The sequence below is a fragment of the Rutidosis leptorrhynchoides genome, chromosome 10 (assembly GCF_046630445.1).
Source record: "Rutidosis leptorrhynchoides isolate AG116_Rl617_1_P2 chromosome 10, CSIRO_AGI_Rlap_v1, whole genome shotgun sequence".
Taxonomy (NCBI): domain Eukaryota; kingdom Viridiplantae; phylum Streptophyta; class Magnoliopsida; order Asterales; family Asteraceae; genus Rutidosis; species Rutidosis leptorrhynchoides.
Window position 1 is genome coordinate 181,992,518 of NC_092342.1, and position 21,677 is coordinate 182,014,194.

Below are 21,677 nucleotides of genomic sequence, written 5' to 3' on the forward strand. Positions count from 1 at the left end.
TACTGCGGCTATGTTTGAAGCTAGAAAAGTACGGAATTCCTCTTCATTCATATTCACGGTGTGTCGAGTAGTCGGTGCCATTTCCTTCAAAATAGTTAAATGGAACAAGTTAATCATACAGAATATTAAGAGTAGTTAATAGTATTTCGTAGCATAATATGAACTCATTTATAAAAGCTTTTTCTTCATATTAGCGTTTTATAAGTTTAAATTCGGGTAGTACCTACCCGTTAAGTTCATACTTAGTAGCTAATATACAATTCAACTACTACAATTCTATATGAAAAACTGATTATAATAATATTTCGCGTTCAAACTTTTATACAATATTTTACAAACTTACAATACTGCTTATTTTACATAAAGCATGAAATATAGCACACAATAACTTTGATACAAGATAGTTGTGAAGACAATTCTAGCTAGTACACAAGTCGTTCAGCAAAGGCAATAAAGACACGTAATTCATACGTCCAGAAACAAGTCATGCATTCTGGTTTTACTAGGACTACTTCCCATCCTTGGTCTTGTGCAACATAACCGTTATGGCCGTTGATAAGACAGCGTGTTGTAACGTCATCAAAGGGACGAGGGTTACGTAATGTCCAACAGTCCCGTAATAATCTAAAAACCTCATTTCTTACCCCAATTACCGACTCCGTCACTTGTGGAAACGTTTTGTTTAATAGTTGTAGCCCGATGTTCTTGTTCTCACTTTGGTGAGAAGCGAACATTACTAATCCGTAAGCATAACATGCTTCTTTATGTTGCATGTTAGCCGCTTTTTCTAAATCACGAAGTCCAATATTCGGATATATTGAGTCAAAATAATTTCTTAACCCGTTGCGTAAAATAGCATTTGGGTTCCCCGCAATATATGCGTCAAAGTAAACACATCGTAACTTATGGGTTTCCCAATGTGATATCCCCCATCTTTCAAACGAAAGTCTCTTATAAACCAAGACATTCTTGGAACGTTCTTCGAATGTCTTACAAACTGATCTCGCCTTAAATAGTTGTGCCGAAGAATTCTGGCCGACTCTAGACAAGATTTCATCAATCATGTCTCCGGGTAGGTCTCTTAAAATATTGGGTTGTCTATCCATTTTGTGTTTTTAAACTGTAAAATAGACAAGAGTTAGATTCATAAAAAAAATACTTATTAATACAAGCAATTTTTATATATATCATAAAGCATAAGAACACTATATTCCATATATTACACCACACGAATACAACTATCTTATTCCGACTCGCTCGTTTCTTCTTCTTCGGTTTTGGTTCGTTTTGCCAAGTTTCTAGGGATATATGATGTTCCCCTAATACGAGCCGTCGTTGTCCACATTGGTTTAGAAAAACCTGGTGGTTTAGAGGTTCCCGGGTCATTGTTACAACTTAAGGACTTCGGGGGTTGACGATACATATAAAGTTCATCGGGGTTGGAATTAGATTTCTCTATTTTTATGCCCTTTCCCTTATTATTTTCTTTTGCCTTTTTAAATTCAGTTGGGGTAATTTCTATAACATCATCAGAATTCTCGTCGGAATCCGATTCATCGGAGAATTGGTAATCCTCCCAATATTTTGCTTCCTTGGCGGAAACACCATTGACCATAATTAACTTTGGTCGGTTGGTTGAGGATTTTCTTTTACTTAACCGTTTTATTATTTCCCCCACCGGTTCTATTTCTTCATCCGGTTCCGATTCTTCTTCCGGTTCCGATTCTTCTTCCGGTTCCGACTCTTCTTCCGGTTCCTCTTCGGGAACTTGTGAATCAGTCCACAAATCATTCCAATTTACATTTGACTCTTCATTATTATTAGGTGAGTCAATGGGACTTGTTCTAGAGGTAGACATCTATCACATAATATCAAACACGTTAAGAGATTAATATATCACATAATATTCATATGTTAAAAATATATAGTTTCCAACAAAAATGTTAAGCAATCATTTTTAAAGAAAACACGGTCGAAGTCCAGACTCACTAATGCATCCTAACAAACTCGATAAGACACACTAATGCAAATTTTCTGGTTCTCTAAGACCAACGCTCGGATACCAACTGAAATGTCCCGTTCTTATTGATTAAAAACGTTCCATATTAATTGATTTCGTTGCGAGGTTTTGACCTCTATATGAGACGTTTTTCAAAGACTGCATTCATTTTTAAAACAAACCATAACCTTTATTTCATAAATAAAGGTTTAAAAAAACTTTACGTAGATTATCAAATAATGATAATCTAAAATATCCTGTTTACACACGACCATTACATAATGGTTTACAATACAAATATGTTACATCGAAATCAGTTTCTTGAATGCAGTTTTTACACAATATCATACAAACATGGACTCCAAATCTTGTCCTTATTTTAGTATGCAACAGCGGAAGCTCTTAATATTCACCTGAGAATAAACATGCTTTAAACGTCAACAAAAATGTTGGTGAGTTATAGGTTTAACCTATATATATCAAATCGTAACAATAGACCACAAGATTTCATATTTCAATACACATCCCATACATAGAGATAAAAATCATTCATATGGTGAACACCTGGTAACCGACAATAACAAATGCATATATAAGAATATCCCCATCATTCCGGGACACCCTTCGGATATGATATAAATTTCGAAGTACTAAAGCATCCGGTACTTTGGATGGGGTTTGTTAGGCCCAATAGATCTATCTTTAGGATTCGCGTCAATTAGGGTGTCTGTTCCCTAATTCTTAGATTACCAGACTTAATAAAAAGGGGCATATTCGATTTCGATAATTCAACCATAGAATGTAGTTTCACGTACTTGTTTCTATTTTGTAAATCATTTATAAAACCTGCATGTATTCTCATCCCAAAAATATTAGATTTTAAAAGTGGGACTATAACTCACTTTCACAGATTTTTACTTCGTCGGGAAGTAAGACTTGGCCACTGGTTGATTCACGAACCTATAACAATATATACATATATATCAAAGTATGTTCAAAATATATTTACAACACTTTTAATATATTTTGATGTTTTAAGTTTATTAAGTCAGCTGTCCTCGTTAGTAACCTACAACTAGTTGTCCACAGTTAGATGTACAGAAATAAATCAATAAATATTATCTTGAATCAATCCACGACCCAGTGTATACGTATCTCAGTATTGATCACAACTCAAACTATATATATTTTGGAATCAACCTCAACCCTGTATAGCTAACTCCAACATTCACATATAGAGTGTCTATGGTTGTTCCGAAATATATATAGATGTGTCGACATGATAGGTCGAAACATTGTATACGTGTCTATGGTATCTCAAGATTACATAATATATAATACAAGTTGATTAAGTTATGGTTGGAATAGATTTGTTACCAATTTTCACGTAGCTAAAATGAGAAAAATTATCCAATCTTGTTTTACCCATAACTTCTTCATTTTAAATCCGTTTTGAGTGAATCAAATTGCTATGGTTTCATATTGAACTCTATTTTATGAATCTAAACAAAAAAAGTATAGGTTTCTAGTCGGAAAAATAAGTTACAAGTCGTTTTTGTAAAGGTAGTCATTTCAGTCGAAAGAACGACGTCTAGATGACCATTTTAGAAAACATACTTCCACTTTGAGTTTAACCATAATTTTTGGATATAGTTTCATGTTCATAATAAAAATCATTTTCTCAGAATAACAACTTTTAAATCAAAGTTTATCATAGTTTTTAATTAACTAACCCAAAACAGCCCGCGGTGTTACTACGACGGCGTAAATCCGGTTTTACGTTGTTTTTCGTGTTTCCAGGTTTTAAATCATTAAGTTAGCATATCATATAGATATAGAACATGTGTTTAGTTGATTTTAAAAGTCAAGTTAGAAGGATTAACTTTTGTTTGCGAACAAGTTTATAATTAACTAAACTATGTTCTAGTGATTACAAGTTTAAACCTTCGAATAAGATAGCTTTATATGTATGAATTGAATGATGTTATGAACATCATTACTACCTTAAGTTCCTTGGATGAACCTACTGGAAAAGAGAAAAATGGATCTAGCTTCAATGGATCCTTGGATGGCTCAAAGTTCTTGAAGCAAAATCATGACACGAAAACAAGTTCAAGTAAGATCATCACTTGAAATAAGATTGTTATAGTTATAGAAATTGAACCAAAGTTTGAATATGATTATTACCTTGTATTAGAATGATAACCTACTGTAAGAAACAAAGATTTCTTGAGGTTGGATGATCACCTTACAAGATTGGAAGTGAGCTAGCAAACTTGAAAGTATTCTTGATTTTATGAAACTAGAACTTTTGGAATTTATGAAGAACACTTAGAACTTGAAGATAGAACTTGAGAGAGTTCAATTAGATGAAGAAAATTGAAGAATGAAAGTGTTTGTAGGTGTTTTTGGTCGTTGGTGTATGGATTAGATATAAAGGATATGTAATTTTGTTTTCATGTAAATAAGTCATGAATGATTACTCATATTTTTGTAATCTTATGAGATATTTCATGCTAGTTGCCAAATGATGGTTCCCACATGTGTTAGGTGACTCACATGGGCTGCTAAGAGCTGATCATTGGAGTGTATATACCAATAGTACATACATCTAAAAGCTGTGTATTGTACGAGTACGAATACGGGTGCATACGAGTAGAATTGTTGATGAAACTGAACGAGAATGTAATTGTAAGCATTTTTGTTAAGTAGAAGTATTTTGATAAGTGTATTGAAGTCTTTCAAAAGTGTATAAATACATATTAAAACACTACATGTATATACATTTTAACTGAGTCGTTAAGTCATCGTTAGTCGTTACATGTAAGTGTTGTTTTGAAACCTTTAGGTTAACGATCTTGTTAAATGTTGTTAACCCAATGTTTATAATAACAAAATAGATTTTAAATTATTATATTATCATGATATTATGATGTACGAATATCTCTTAATATGATATATATACATTAAATGTCGTTACAACGATAAACGTTACATATATGTCTCGTTTCAAAATCATTAAGTTAGTAGTCTTGTTTTTACATATGTAGTTCATTGTTAATATAATTAATGATATGTTTACTTATCATAATATCATGTTAACTATATATATAACCATATATATGTCATCATATAGTTTTTTACAAGTTTTAACGTTCGTGAATCACCGGTCAACTTGGGTGGTCAATTGTCTATGTGAAACATATTTCAATTAATCAAGTCTTAACAAGTTTGATTGCTTAACATGTTGGAAACATTTAATCATGTAAATATCAATCTCAATTAATATATATAAACATGGAAAAGTTCGGGTCACTACAAGTTTCATTTGCTCCCTTTTTAATTGCTTTTGCAATATATATTTTTGGGCTGAGAATACATGCAATTTATTTTAAACGCAATGGATACAAGTACATACTAAATTCTACATCGAGTTTGAACCGAAAATCCCTTAGCTTTGGTAACTAGTAACTGCCAGTTATAAGAACTGGTGGGCACGAGTAGTTGTATATGGATCCATAGGGCTTGACATCCCCGTCTGTTCCAGGTATAGAAACTGTGACGACCCGGCAATTTCCGACCAAATTTAAACGTAATTACTATATGATTCTGACACGATAAGCAAATTCTGTAATGTTGAGTCTCAAAAACTTTGAACTGTTTTGTATATTCAATTGACCTTCGACCATTCTAGACGATTCACGAACAACTATATATAAATAGATACATATACATTAATTTGAAAATATTATTTAAGATAATATATGATCTAATTGTTGAAAATAAATATGAAAAAATAATATGCGATGTAATGAAAACTATTATTATAAATATATAGATATATATTTATATATATAAATGTATGAATATAAATATTACTTGTAAATATATAAATAATATTAAACTAAATGGATTAAGGATATATATAATATATTTATTTAGTAGTTAAACTTGCTATTTAAAACTCTTTATATATATAAAGAGAATATATTAAAAATAAATGATTTCGTGTCTAATTAGTAAACGTCAGTAGCACTCGGTTAACGATTCGTTAGTTTTAATATAGATATAACCCATGTTCATGAAGAGTTAAAATAAAAGTTAAACTGTAAACTGATTACGAAGATTTTAGATTTGTTAAAAGTATTTTTACCTTTTTAAGTTTAACTATTAGTACTCCGTACATATAAATTGGAACAGAAAATAAAAAATTATTGAACCTTTTTGATCTGGTTTCAAACAGGTAATGAGTGAAATAATTAAATATGCTTAATCTAAAAAAATTAGGATTTTTAGGGACACTTTATACGGTAACTGTTTAGCAATGGACGCGATATGGCCATCCCGGGAAAAGTGTCGGCAGCATTATTTGTGATGGCTTACTATGCATAAAAGTTGTTATTTTTATATTATAATTATATTATTATTAATAAATATTAATACTATAATCAACATAAGATCTTATATAATATAGATGTAAGTAATACATCTATAGATTTAGGAAGAAGATTCATAAATCAATTCACACCTTTCACCACCACCGGGTGCCACCATGCCGCCATCCATGACCACCGTCAATCACCACCTCGTGAACCGCCACTAGACTATCACCATGTACCACCCTACAAACATCCATGAAATCACCACCATCTCACCACTTTTCGATGTCAAACCACCACAGCACCCTAGTCCCACCGTAGGCCACCATTACTCGAACCACCATCAACCGAACACCACCACCAGAAACGTGCCACCGTCTGACACAACCACAAACCACCGCAACACCACCACACACACACACTCTCTCTCTAGATATATATATATGTATATATCTTTCGTATTACTTGCTTGATGAAAACACCACAACAATCACCATCTAACGCCACCACCATCACGACATCCTCTTCAAAACCAACAAGATGTTCTCCTGTTCCAGTCTTCTGTTTTCTGTTACGCTATTACTCACCTTGTTTCTTTCCTTCTTCGTTTAATGTCACAGCTGTTGTGATATAATTTCTGCTGCAGTAAGTCCTATCGGTTGATATAATTCATTAACTATAGCGGAGAAGATAATGGGTGATGATGATAAAAATGGTGGTATTGTTACGATAAGGAAGAGTATGAATAACGATGGTTATGATAACGAGTATCATGATTACAATGATGTTAATCATGTATGATAATGGTACGTTAACGATACGATGATGATGATAACGATTATGTGACCACGATATGAGTTGATGATACTGATAAAGACGATGATAGATAACGATCGATGATGAGTTGATAATTGATGATGATGATAGCTAAAATAACGATAATAATGATGGTTTGGTGGCGAAATAAAATTTAGGAGAAAGATCAAACAACCATCGCTGCCTTATTTCTTTTCTTCTGTTTAATAGATGATGATAACTGCTGGAATATACTATAAATAATTGAAAACGCGTATGAGAACAAGAATCCTCGAGTGCTTCAGTGGTTTGGGCATATGGTTGTTTAATGGGAGGTCACGGGTTTGATTATGGCCTGCAACATAATTTTTTTTTTTAATTACACACCAACTGTTAAGATTATGGATCAGGCTAGTTGGGCTGAAATAATTTAGTTGCTGTTGGGCCGGAGGCTTGTTTAGGTGATGGATCGAGATCAAGTGTATGTTGGGCCGATGGTATATTTGACACAGAATCAGAAATTTAGTTTAAATCGATTTATGTTGTGTTATAAGCCAGGAAAGTGAATATTAGCTGAATGGTTTAGGGGTGTTTCGTGTTAGTGAGAGGTTGAGGGTTCGAGCCTGGGCAAAGGCATTTTCTTTTGGAACTTAATCTTTGAGGTAGTTATCCTATTTTTATTATTAATACTATTATTATTATTATTATTATTATTATTATTATTATTATTATTATTATTATTATTATTATTATTATTATTATTATTATTATTATTGTTGTTGTTGTTATCATTAACATTAAAATTAACATTATAATTAAAATTATTATTATTATTAGAATTATTATTTATATCATTATTAATATTATTATAAGTATTAACATTTTAATTATCATTATAATTATTATTATTATCAGAATTATTATTATTACTATCATTATCATTATTTTTGAAACTATCATTACTATTATCGTTATCGGTATTATTGTTAGAATATTCACTAAGGTTAAAATTTAGTGCCATTAAGATTAAAAATTTCAATTAGGTTATGATTTAAAGGAATTAACAAAATTATTATTATCATAGTTATTATAATACAACTTAGTAATATTAACATTATTAATATTATTATTTTTATTAACATTATTATTATTATTACTATTGCTTTTATCATTATTTTTATATAGTATCCTTATTATTACTAATATTAGTATTATCATAATTATTTAATTTCACAAACAAACAATCTTCATATAAAAATATATTTAATATACATAACTTAACTATATTAATATTTTTATCTATAAAATGAAGATATTTAACTGAATAATGAATTATATAAGTTCTTAATATAAAAAAATGATATAACTAATAAATCTAGATATATGAATTTGATCGATTTCCATTATATGTGTTAATATACATATAATTAATATAGGTTCGTGAACCCGAGGTCAACCTTACCTTTGTTCATTGATGTTATATGTATTTTTACTACAAAATACAGTATAGTGAGTTTCATTTGCTCCCTTTTTAAATGCTTTCGCAATATATATTTTTGGGACTGAGAATACATGCGCTGTTTTTATAACTGTTTTATGAAATAGACACAAGTAATTAAAACTACATTATATGGTTGAATGATCGAAATCGAATATGCCCTTTTTAGATAGTCTGGTAATCTAAGAATTAGGGAACAGACACCCTAATTGACGCGAACTCTAAAGATAGATCTATCGGGCTCAACAAGCCCCATCCAAAGTACCGGATGCTTTAGTACTTCGAAATTTATATCATGTCCGAAGGAGGATCCCGGAATGATGGGGATATTCTTATATACATATTGTGAATGTCGGTTACCAGGTGTTCAATCCATATGAATGATATTTTTGTCTCTATGCATGTGACGTATGTTTATGAGAAATGGAAACATGAAATCTTGTGGTCTATTAAAATTATGAAATGATTATTTATGTTAAACTAATGAACTCACCAACCTTTTGGTTGACACTTTAAAGCATGTTTATTCTCAGGTACGAAAGAAATCTTCCGCTGTGCATTTGCGCATCTTAGAGATATTACTTGGAGTCATTCATGACATATTTCAAGAGACGTTGCATTCGAGTCTTTGAGTTCATCAAGATTATTATTAAGTCTATTATAGTAAGATATATTACGAAATGGTATGCATGTTGAAATGTCCCGTTCTTATTGATTAAAAACGTTCCATATTAATTGATTTCGTTGCGAGGTTTTGACCTCTATATGAGACGTTTTTCAAAGACTGCATTCATTTTTAAAACAAACCATAACCTTTATTTCATAAATAAAGGTTTAAAAAGCTTTACGTAGATTATCAAATAATGATAATCTAAAATATCCTGTTTACATACGACCATTACATAATGGTTTACAATACAAATATGTTACATCTAAATCATTTTCGTGAATGCAGTTTTTACACAGTATCATACAAACATGGACTCCAAATCTTGTCCTTATTTTAGTATGCGATAGCGGAAGCTCTTAATAATCACCTGAGAATAAACATGCTTAAAACGTCAACAAAAATGTTGGTGAGTTATAGGTTTAACCAATATATATCAAATCATAATAATAGACCACAAGATTTCATATTTCAATACACATCCCATACATAGAGATAAAAATCATTCATATGGTGAACACCTGGTAACCGACATTAACAAGATGCATATATAAGAATATCCCCATCATTCCGGGACACCCTTCGGATATGATATAAATTTCGAAGTACTAAAGCATCCGGTACTTTGGATGGGGTTTGTTAGGCCCAATAGATCTATCTTTAGGATTCGCGTCAATTAGGGTGTCTGTTCCCTAATTCTTAGATTACCAGACTTAATAAAAAGGGGCATATTCGATTTCGATAATTCAACCATAGAATGTAGTTTCACGTACTTGTGTCTATTTTGTAAATAATTTATAAAACCTGCATGTATTCTCATCCCAAAAATATTAGATTTTAAAAGTGGGACTATAACTCACTTTCACAGATTTTTACTTCGTCGGGAAGTAAGACTTGGCCACTGGTTGATTCACGAACCTATAACAATATATACATATATATCAAAGTATGTTCAAAATATATTTACAACACTTTTAATATATTTTGATGTTTTAAGTTTATTAAGTCAGCTGTCCTCGTTAGTAACCTACAACTAGTTGTCCACAGCTAATGTACAGAAATAAATCGATAAATATTATCTTGAATCAATCCACGACCCAGTGTATACGTATCTCAGTATTGATCACAACTCAAACTATATATATTTTGGAATCAACCTCAATCCTGTATAGCTAACTCCAACATTCACATATAGAGTGTCTATGGTTGTTCCGAAATATATATAGATGTGTCGACATGATAGGTCGAAACATTGTATACGTGTCGATGGTATCTCAAGATTACATAATATATAATACAAGTTGATTAAGTTATGGTTGGAATAGATTTGTTACCAATTTTCACGTAGCTAAAATGAGAAAAATTATTCAATCTTGTTTTACCCATAACTTCTTCATTTTAAATCCGTTTTGAGTGAATCAAATTGCTATGGTTTCATATTGAACTCTATTTTATGAATCTAAACAGAAAAAGTATAGGTTTATAGTCGAAAAAATAAGTTACAAGTCGTTTTTGTAAAGGTAATCATTTCAGTCGAAAGAACGACGTCTAGATGACCATTTTAGAAAACATACTTCCACTTTGAGTTTAACCATAATTTTTGGATATAGTTTCATGTTCATAATAAAAATCATTTTCTCAGAATAACAACTTTTAAATCAAAGTTTATCATAGTTTTTAATTAACTAACCCAAAACAGCCCGTGGTGTTACTACGACGGCGTAAATCCGGTTTTACGGTGTTTTTCGTGTTTCCAGGTTTTAAATCATTAAGTTGGCATATCATATAGATATAGAACATGTGTTTAGTTGATTTTAAAAGTCAAGTTAGAAGGATTAACTTTTATTTGCGAACAAGTTTAGAATTAACTAAACTATGTTCTAGTGATTACAAGTTTAAACCTTCGAATAAGATAGCTTTATATGTATGAATCGAATGATGTTATGAACATCATTACTACCTTAAGTTCCTTGGATAAACCTACTGGAAAAGAGAAAAGTGGATCTAGCTTCAATGGATCCTTGGATGGCTCGAAGTTCTTGAAGCAGAATCATGACACGAAAACAAGTTCAAGTAAGATCATCACTTGAAATAAGATTGTTATAGTTATAGAAATTGAACCAAAGTTTGAATATGATTATTACCTTGTATTAGAATGATAACCTACTGTAAGAAACAAAGATTTCTTGAGGTTGGATGATCACCTTACAAGATTGGAAGTGAGCTAGCAAACTTGAAAGTATTCTTGATTTTATGAAACTAGAACTTTTGAAATTTATGAAGAACACTTAGAACTTGAAGATAGAACTTGAGAGAGATCAATTAGATGAAGAAAATTGAAGAATGAAAGTGTTTGTAGGTGTTTTTGGTCGTTGGTGTATGGATTAGATATAAAGGATATGTAATTTTGTTTTCATGTAAATAAGTCATGAATGATTACTCATATTTTTGTAATTTTATGAGATATTTCATGCTAGTTGCCAAATGATGGTTCCCACATGTGTTAGGTGACTCACTTGGGCTGCTAAGAGCTGATCATTGGAGTGTATATACCAATAGTACATACATCTAAAAGCTGTGTATTGTACGAGTACGAATACGGATGCATACGAGTAGAATTGTTGATGAAACTGAACGAGGATGTAATTGTAAGCATTTTTGTTAAGTAGAAGTATTTTGATAAGTGTCTTGAAGTCTTTAAAAAGTGTATGAATACATATTAAAACACTACATGTATATACATTTTAACTGAGTCGTTAAGTCATCGTTAGCCGTTACATGTAAGTGTTGTTTTGAAACCTTTAGGTTAACGATCTTGTTAAATGTTGTTAACCCAATGTTTATAATATCAAATGAGATTTTAAATTATTATATTATCATGATATTATGATGTACGAATATCTCTTAATATGATATATATACATTAAATGTCGTTACAACGATAATCGTTACATATATGTCTCGTTTAAAAATCATTAAGTTAGTAGTCTTGTTTTTACATATGTAGTTCATTGTTAATATACTTAATGATATGTTTACTTATCATAGTATCATGTTAACTATATATATATCCATATATATGTCATCATATAGTTTTTACAAGTTTTAACGTTCGTGAATCACCGGTCAACTTGGGTGGTCAATTGTCTATATGAAACATATTTCAATTAATCAAGTCTTAACAAGTTTGATTGTTTAACATGTTGGAAACATTTAATCATGTAAATATCAATCTCAATTAATATATATAAACATGGAAAAGTTCGGGTCACTACACATGTTGTCAACTTTCGATGTAATGAAAGATTGTCTTTTCAAAAACGAATGCAATGTTTGTAAAATGTATCATATAGAGGTCAAGTACCTCGCGATGTAATCAACTGTTGTGAATCGTTTATAATCGATATGGACATTGTCCGGATAGATTAGGACGGGTCCTTTCAGTTGGTATCAGAGCGGTGGTCTTAGCGAACCAGGTCTTGCATTAGTGTGTCTAACTAGTAGTTGTTTAGATGCATTAGTGGGTCTGGACTTCGACCGTGTCTGCATGTCAAAAGTTTTGCTTATCATTTCGTGTCGAAAATTTCCTGCTTATCATTCTTAGGGAATCACTTGCTTATCATTTTTAATCTAGACATATTTTACTGCCTAGATTGCATGAATATTGTATAGACAAAATTCATATCTTAGCGTATCTGCTAATTCATATCTTAGCATATATGTTACTGTAAACTTTGCCTAACATATTCCATAGATTCCTCCGTAACTTATGGGATTTTAGTATTATATATGCATATGTAAATTATGTATTGCAGGGTACTAATCTACATCCTATTCTATTTCTTATCGAAAATCTTTCATCTGATCGTACGGGATGAATCCTTCAACCAGTTCGAGTCCTTCAGATTTCGATAACTATTCCGATAGTTATTCCGACAGTTATTCCGATATGGAAACACACTTGAGTTTCGAAAGCAGTATAACTTGAATGGATCAACCAATTGGCCATCATCAATTCATCTGATGGGTTCGTAGTCGACTTAAACAATGGAGACGCGAAGAAGGCGATTCCTTCCACCAACTGAATTCACCTCTTAACAATGAACCTGAAGCGTTTACTGGCGAACCTGTTCGAGACACCATTTTCAGTCTTATTTTCAGGGTAACTTGACAAGATTATATTCTATCCATAATTCTGAACCTTATTCATCCGCTCGTTCCGACCGACAATCATCCTGGAATAATAAGTCAACGAACTTCGCGATCGAAAAATCAATTCGGAGAATATGGTGCAAAATGTACCAGCTTCAGCAACATCACCTGCACCAACAGTACCATCAGTAACAGCACCAGTACCATCAACCATCCACGTCTCAACATCTCATTCTGTACCCCGATTATAATCATCGTTCTACGTATCGTTCTACATCAATTATCTTCGTTCTTCATGGCAATTATGTAATCTCTAAAGTTTTAGAGATTATGTACTCTAGTTCTAGCCGTAAATCTGATGAGTTTAATATCACATTGACTCATTAAATCCATGATTACATCTGAAGAAAATATATATGTATATATATTTTTTCATGAAGATTGTAATTTAAAATTCTTTCGTACAAACTGTTAATGGTGAAAATATTTTAACGGGTAGGTAATACCCGAGGAATATTTAGATTTCACATTAATAAGTACACTGTACATTCTTTCAAATCTGGTACAACAGTCATTTACTATCCTACTTACATCCACCGATATACAAATCCGTTCACCACAGAATAACCATTTTCATTCAATTTCATATTTGGATTTTGATTTATTAAAATCCTACAAGTGGCATAATGAAGAACACATTTGACGAAATAAAAATTTGATAGAAACAAACATATTAACTATAAAAAAAAAATATAATTGTTACGAATCCACGCTAACTGTTCCAGCTAACTGTTCCTAGCTAACTGATTACATTCTATTTATCGCATTTTATTTATCGCAATTTAATTATCGCAATTTACATTCTCGCAATTTTATTTATCGTCATTTAATTTCTGTTATTTACTTTACGCACTTTATTTATCGTTATTTAATTTCTGTTATTTATTTTACGCACTTTAAATATCGGGACACGTATGCAAGGTTTTGACATATCATATCGACGCATCTATATATATTATTTAGAACCACCATAGACACTCTATATGCAGTAATGATCGAGTTCTCTATACAAGGTTGAGGTTGATTCTATAATAATATATATACTTTGAGTTGTGATCGAGTCTGAGACGAATACGGGTCACGATACATATTAATTAATTCGAATATTATATATTAAACTATGTATGAATTATTGAATTGCTAACTGGGGACTACCAACATTGGACAATTAAAATGAATTAAAATATTGACTATAACATATGAAACTAAACAATTCTTCAAGTTTGCCACTTGATTTCATCTTAAATTTCATTTGTATCTTGACGATTACAATCTTCGTTCAAACCTTTCATGATTCTTGAAAACACCTCAATCGAGAGGATAAACCAACCGAACTTCAGTTACGGAAGGAAAGATTTATGCACATAGTTATGCACCTGAGAAACTCTCGGCAACTGAGTAAAAGTTTAACACGTAGTCGCGTCAGATCCTTTGACATTTATTAGCAAAAATAACTTTGCGATCCCTTTTCAAGGTAGCAAATTTTGTCACAGCTTCAACAAATCAACTTCGACGTTTCATTCGAAACAACCTTATTATCACCTTGACTTATATTTATGTTCTTTTATTATTACCGGAGAACCTTTTATATTCCACCATATTACCGTCAGCGTTTAATCATCTAAAAATACAATTCCCTTGAAATCACCGCGGATCGATAACTAATGATTCAGATATGGTAGCAGTAAATGTAGAGGAATCGGCAATCAGTACTTTGAAAACTCACAGCATATCTACATCAACAGTTATATGTATAACATTTATCTTTTAGAATAATGATCTTCCATTCTGAAATTTTGAAAAGCACCCAGCCTACGAATTAATACATTGAACTTTGAAAAAGCTGAATGAAGCAGCAGAAAACTGTAGACAACCGTAAACGACCTTAGTCGTCGGAAGTTGTTGATAAAGAATAGTATGTTGGAAAAGCTCAGAAACATTGGAACTGGAAAACGGATTGAGCTAACCACGAAGGAGACCAAGGACAAATACAAGGACCAAACCCTATATTCAAAGGATCCAGGTAATTCTGGATCCGATGAAATCTTTAGAGAATATCTTGCTCTGAGGTCATGTTAAAATCTTGCGAAAAATCTTTCTCCATCAACCATAGAATTTAGAAATTCCAAAATATCATCATCAATATCTTCGATATTTCTGAGGATATTTTCATAAATATTCTCGTCCGAAATTATATATCTCTTCGTGTTTCCTGTGTATCATTATATTGGAAATATTCAATAGAAAATTTAGTACCGAAAAGTAGATTATGCGAAACTATGAAGAAATCCGTGGACAAATCACAAAGAATAAAGTTTGACTTCAAAGAATCCAAATGATTCTGTTTCAAATGAAATCTTTAACGAATACCTTGCTTCCGAATCTAAACCCTTATGGATAAATCTTCTTCATCATCCATCGATATTAGAAATTCCAAGATACCATCGTATCTTTCATTATAAATATCCTCCATATTTCTGGAGATATTTTCATAACTATTCTTATCTGAAATTATTAATCTTTTCGTGCTATCAGTGTTACATCATATAGAAAACTGTTAGTTTCTATATTCTGTAAACTTTCGAGCTTAAAATATGGATGTTTTTGAAGTAGTGTTGGGAACTGATGCATGAGTTAGTATAATATAATGACACTTGATCAACGTGATTATATATCATCATTTGACACGTGTCCCCAAACAAATCTGGTAGATCTGACACTATAAATAGACCCCCTGGGTCGTCATTTTACACAAGTTTAGATATTCTGACAACTTTAAGAGCTGAGACTTCACTTCTCTTTCTCTCTCTACTTTCTCTCACTAGAAGTCATCCGGCTAGCACTCTTACGCTCTATGGACGACAGATTGATTAAGCCACCCCACAAGTTTCTACACTTGTGAACCGGGTCTGCAGGGATTATTTCCCGAGGGTAAAAATCAATCGGCAACACTCCGCCCTCCTAAAGCTAGATCACTTCTAGTCTCTTGTTGACATACTAAGCCTTACCTCATAAGGAAATAGGTGTTAACAATGGCGCCATCTACTAATGCAAAGAACACACGAAATGGAAAAGGAACGAAAGCAGCTGAAGCTCCATTTGTACTTGAAGCAGTCAACAATCCATCAACTGACGACATGGTCACTGTTGAAGATGTACCTATTTCACCACTAGATGGTACGATTGAAGAAACAGTTGCTGAAACTACAGAAAGGCTTAAAGATTTGGCAACTAATTCAGAGAAAAGGCCAGTAATCGAAGAAGCGACAGCTAAAAGTGCAGCAAGACTTCCAAATTTTGTTATTAATCCAGAGCGACGACCATTGATGCAACCACGATGATGTCCGTCATTTATACCTTTTCGGCGGATGGCGGATGGCAAAGACAAGCAGATAAGGAAAAGGCAATCTATATCAAAGTACAAGTTATCCAGGCTACTTGACAAGCTGGGCAGTCTTATTGATGATTCTGGGGATGATAATGACCTGAGTTGTGATAATAATGACTCTGATGATGAAATTGACAAAGATGAGTTCATGTCAGAAAAGCAGGCAGTGTTGCTTTTAAATGATATTCTTAAGCAGACAGCTCCAGCAAAATACAAGCAACGCTTAGCGCAGCCCGCCGTCCGTGCTGTGGTTGTGGATAACTTTTTTGCCCTCATTACTGGAGAACAAGCCACCAAGCCACCAGCGATGGCAGAATCAACGCAGTGTTTCATTGATCGAATTGCTAATTATCCATTGCCCAGAAATCTTGCTGATGCGGGTGTGCTGGGCAATGTAACCAGCAACACAGCCAGCTCGAGCTCAAAAGATGTTACACCCGAATCAGGCCAAGCAATGGTCATTTTGCCATCTATTTCGTATCATCTAAGTGTTTTTAGAGCTGGTTCAAGAAGCTCAGGGGTGACCCTACTTCAGTCCTTAAACTGAAGTAGTTATGTTTTCATGAATAAAGTTTTTGATAGTTGAAGGCAAGCCAGCAACGAAGAAGAACCAGCTAGCCGGACCAGCAAATGAGTTTAGTTCAGCCAGTAAAGCTTTAATTCACTCAGCCGGGTAACCAGCAAATCGAACCAGCAAAGTTATGCTTAGGCGAACCAGCTAGTTCAACCAGCTAAAGAATTTTAGTTCAATCAGCACACGAAACTCTAGTACAACCAGCACGCGATGCTATTTTCTGTCTGAATGGCCAACTTGCTGATACAATTCAAAGTTTACTTATGCTTTTCAATAAACCGGTCAGGTCATGTGCTTAACACGTGTGTGGCTGTTCTAGAAGAATGTTAGCTGTCCAAGGAAGACTCCCATTTATCATTGGATGCTTTTATCATGGGAAGGAGCACTAACAAATGGCAGGCTTTTTGCAGATTGTGTCCTTTATTCTTATTGGCTAATTTGTAATTGTTTGTTCTTTTTGTCTCCATTTCCTTTTTATGTTTTTGTCTTATTTAGAAAATAGCTGTTAAGCTTCTACTATAAATAGAGAGCTCTTGTAATTGTAAAACTTGGTTAATGATTGAATGAAAAGTTTGATAGAGCTTATCTATTTACAAAATCTCTGTGTCTTTACGAATCTTTGATTCCGGTGGCTAAGAGTGGTTTCTTTATCAGTGTTTGTGGTGTTACTTTATCAAACATTGTGGTGAAATCCAAATCTTCATATCTGATATTATAGTTGTGGTGGAATCTTTATCAGCTGTAGTTGAAGATTTGGAGTGTTTCTAGATCTCTAATTGTGGTGGTATCTTTATCAATTAAGGGTTTAGATTCTCTATCCTTGTGTTCTTATTTCAGAGTTTTATACTCTGTTTTGGGGTTGTTACTGTTACCAATTGGGTGTTTAGTTTCAGATCTGTTTAAGTGAAGAAAGCTTGTTCTAAACTGCGTTTTTAAAGTCATAATCACGCATCAAAGTGTTATCAGAGCTTAGGTTGTTCAAATCGAAGCTTTCTTATCATTTTTATTGTTGTTTCGGTTCATACTCTGTTTTAGAGCTGTTAAGCTTTATTTCAGATCTGGGTTTCTATTTGTTGCTAAAGGTCTATTTCAGATCTGATATTTGAAATGGCTGATATTCCAAGGAATATGACTCTTGAAGAAGCTCATAATCTTAGAAGGGATAGAGCTATTGAAGCTCTACAACATCAGATGGAAAGAATGGTTAACTTGTTGGAAGATGGTGTTCCAAGAAGAAATAGAATTAGATCTGAAAATGGAGATACAACTATTGTGTCTTCTACTACTGAATCTGAGGATGGTAGCCAATCTACTGATGGATCTCATGCTTCTTCACAAAGAAGAAGAAGGCATAGGAAAAAGGCTGATGATTTGAAAGATATCAAGATAGACCCACCTGATTTTGAAGGATCCTCTAATCCTGAAGATTACTTTGAATGGGTTCAGGCCATGGATAGAATTATGGAGGTTAAAGGCTACGATGATAAAAAGGCCTTTAAAGTTGCTGTAATCAGATTAAAGAAGTATGCTTCAATGTGGTATGATAATCTAAAAAAAGAAAGGCAATATGAAGGGAAGAAAACAATCAAAACCTGGTCCAAGTTAAAAGAGTGTATGCAAAAGAGGTTTGTTCCTCAAGCTTACAAGCAAGAGCTGTATATCCAGATGAATACACTCAAGCAAGGCAGCATGAATGTTGTTGATTACATCAGAGAGTTTGAGCAGCTCAAGATTCGTACAAATGTTAAAGAAGCTGAAGAACACACTATAGCAAGATTCGTTGGGGGCTTAAATGCTTCTATTGCTGATCAAGTTGAAATGCAGCCTCTATGGACTTTTGAGAGTGCTTGCAAGCTGGCTATTCAAGTAGAGAAACAAGCAAAAAAGAAAATTAATTTTAAGTCTTATTCCAAGCCAGCTGTGCTGCCTATGAAGGGTCAATCATCTATGCTGCCTAGGCATAACGAGGCAGCATCCAAAGTATCTAAAGGCAAAGAGCAGGTTGTAGCTGGTCCTAAAGATGATAGGAGAAAATGCTTCAAGTGCCATGGATTTGGGCATTTTCAAGCTCAATGTCCTAACCAGCGTGCTCTTACACTAAAGGAGATTGAAGATTTGGAAGGGGGTTTTGAAACTGAACCAGCATATGATGAGTCTGATAGTGAAGAGTTTGTTGCTGCTGATATTGGAGAGTTTTTAGTGGTTCGAAGAGTAATGCACTCAGCTGAGACTATTGAAGATAAGAGCCAGCGAGAAAACATCTTTCATTCAAGATGCACAGTCAAGGGTAAAGTGTGCAGCCTGATTGTTGATGGAGGTAGCTGTGCAAACGCAGCATCTGCTCACATGGTGGAAAAGCTTGAGCTGGTTACAAAGAAGCATCCTCATCCATACAAACTTCAATGGCTTAACCAAGGCAGTGAGGTAAAGGTTACTCGCCAAGTTACTGTTCCATTTTCAATTGGTACTGTTTATCAAGATGAGATCACTTGTGATGTTATTCCTATGGATGCTTGTCATTTGCTGCTTGGTAGACCTTGGTTGTTTGATAAGTATGTCTATCATAATGGACATCAAAATACTTACTCGCTGTATGTGAATGGAAAGAAGATCACCCTTACTTCTTTAAAGCCTAGTGAAATACCTAGAGCTGACCCTACTGTTAAGAATGATAAAACTTTGTTTATGACTCAAGCTGAAGTTGATACTGAGTTAAAGGGTGGTACTGGTGCTTATTTATTGCTGATGGTTGAAGGTGATGAGTTGAACCAGCATGATGAAATACCAGCTAGGGTAAAGCCATTGTTATCTGAATTTACTGATGTGTTTCCTACTGAGTTACCTACTGGTTTACCACCAATCAGGGGTATTGAACATCAAATTGATCTTGTACCTGGATCTGTTCTTCCTAATAAAGCAGCTTATCGATGTTCCCCTCATGAAGCAAAAGAATTAGAAAAGCAAGTTAATGAGTTGGTTGCCAAGGGATATGTTAGAACCAGCATGAGTCCTTGTTCAGTACCAGCTTTACTGGTTCCAAAGAAAGATGGTTCTATGAGAATGTGTGTAGACAGCCGAGCTATTAACAACATCACCATCAAGTATAGGTATCCCATACCTAGATTAGATGATATGCTAGATGAGCTGCATGGTTCTTGTGTGTTTTCCAAAGTTGATCTTAGAAGTGGGTATCATCAGATTCGAATGAAAGAAGGAGATGAATGGAAGACAGCTTTCAAGATCAAAGGTGGATTATTCGAGTGGTTGGTTATGCCTTTTGGGTTGTCTAATGCACCCAGCACATTCATGAGGCTTATGAATGAAGTGCTCAGGCCGCTTATTGGTCAGTTTGTGGTTGTTTACTTTGATGACATCCTAGTGTACTCAAAAACTAAAGAAGAACACTTGGATCATCTGAGGAAAGTATTTGAGCTATTAAGGCAGAATCAGTTATATGCAAAGCTGGAGAAGTGTGATTTCTTTGTCAGCAAAGTAGTGTTTCTTGGATATGTGGTTTCTGAAGAAGGCATTTCAATGGATCCATCTAAGGTGGAAGCAATCAGATCATGGCCTAGTCCTTCTACCATCACTGAAGTCAGAAGTTTTCATGGTTTAGCTTCATTTTATAGAAGATTTATCAAAGACTTCTCCACAATTGTTGCTCCAATTACTGATTGTATGAAGAAAGGGGTATTTGAATGGTCTAGTTCTGCCCAATCAGCATTTGAATCATTGAAAGAGAAGCTAAGTTCAGCACCTATACTTGCTTTGCCTAATTTTGATATGTTGTTTGAACTTGAATGTGATGCAAGTGGTGTTGGCATTGGAGCTGTGCTAGTGCGAGGAAAAAGACCAGTAGCTTATTTCAGTGAAAAGCTAAATGGGTCAAAGCTAAATTATAGCACTTATGATAAAGAGTTTTATGCCATCATTCGAGCTGTTGATCATTGGTCACATTATTTGAAGCCAAGGCAGTTTGTTCTCTTTTCTGATCATGAAGCATTAAAATACATTAATGGGCAGCACAAATTAAATCCAAGGCATGCAAAATGGGTTGAATTCTTGCAGATGTACTCCTTTGTGTCTAAACACAAGGCTGGTACTTCTAATGTTGTTGCTGATGCTCTTTCAAGAAGATATTCTTTGTTGTCAATTCTGGAAGCTA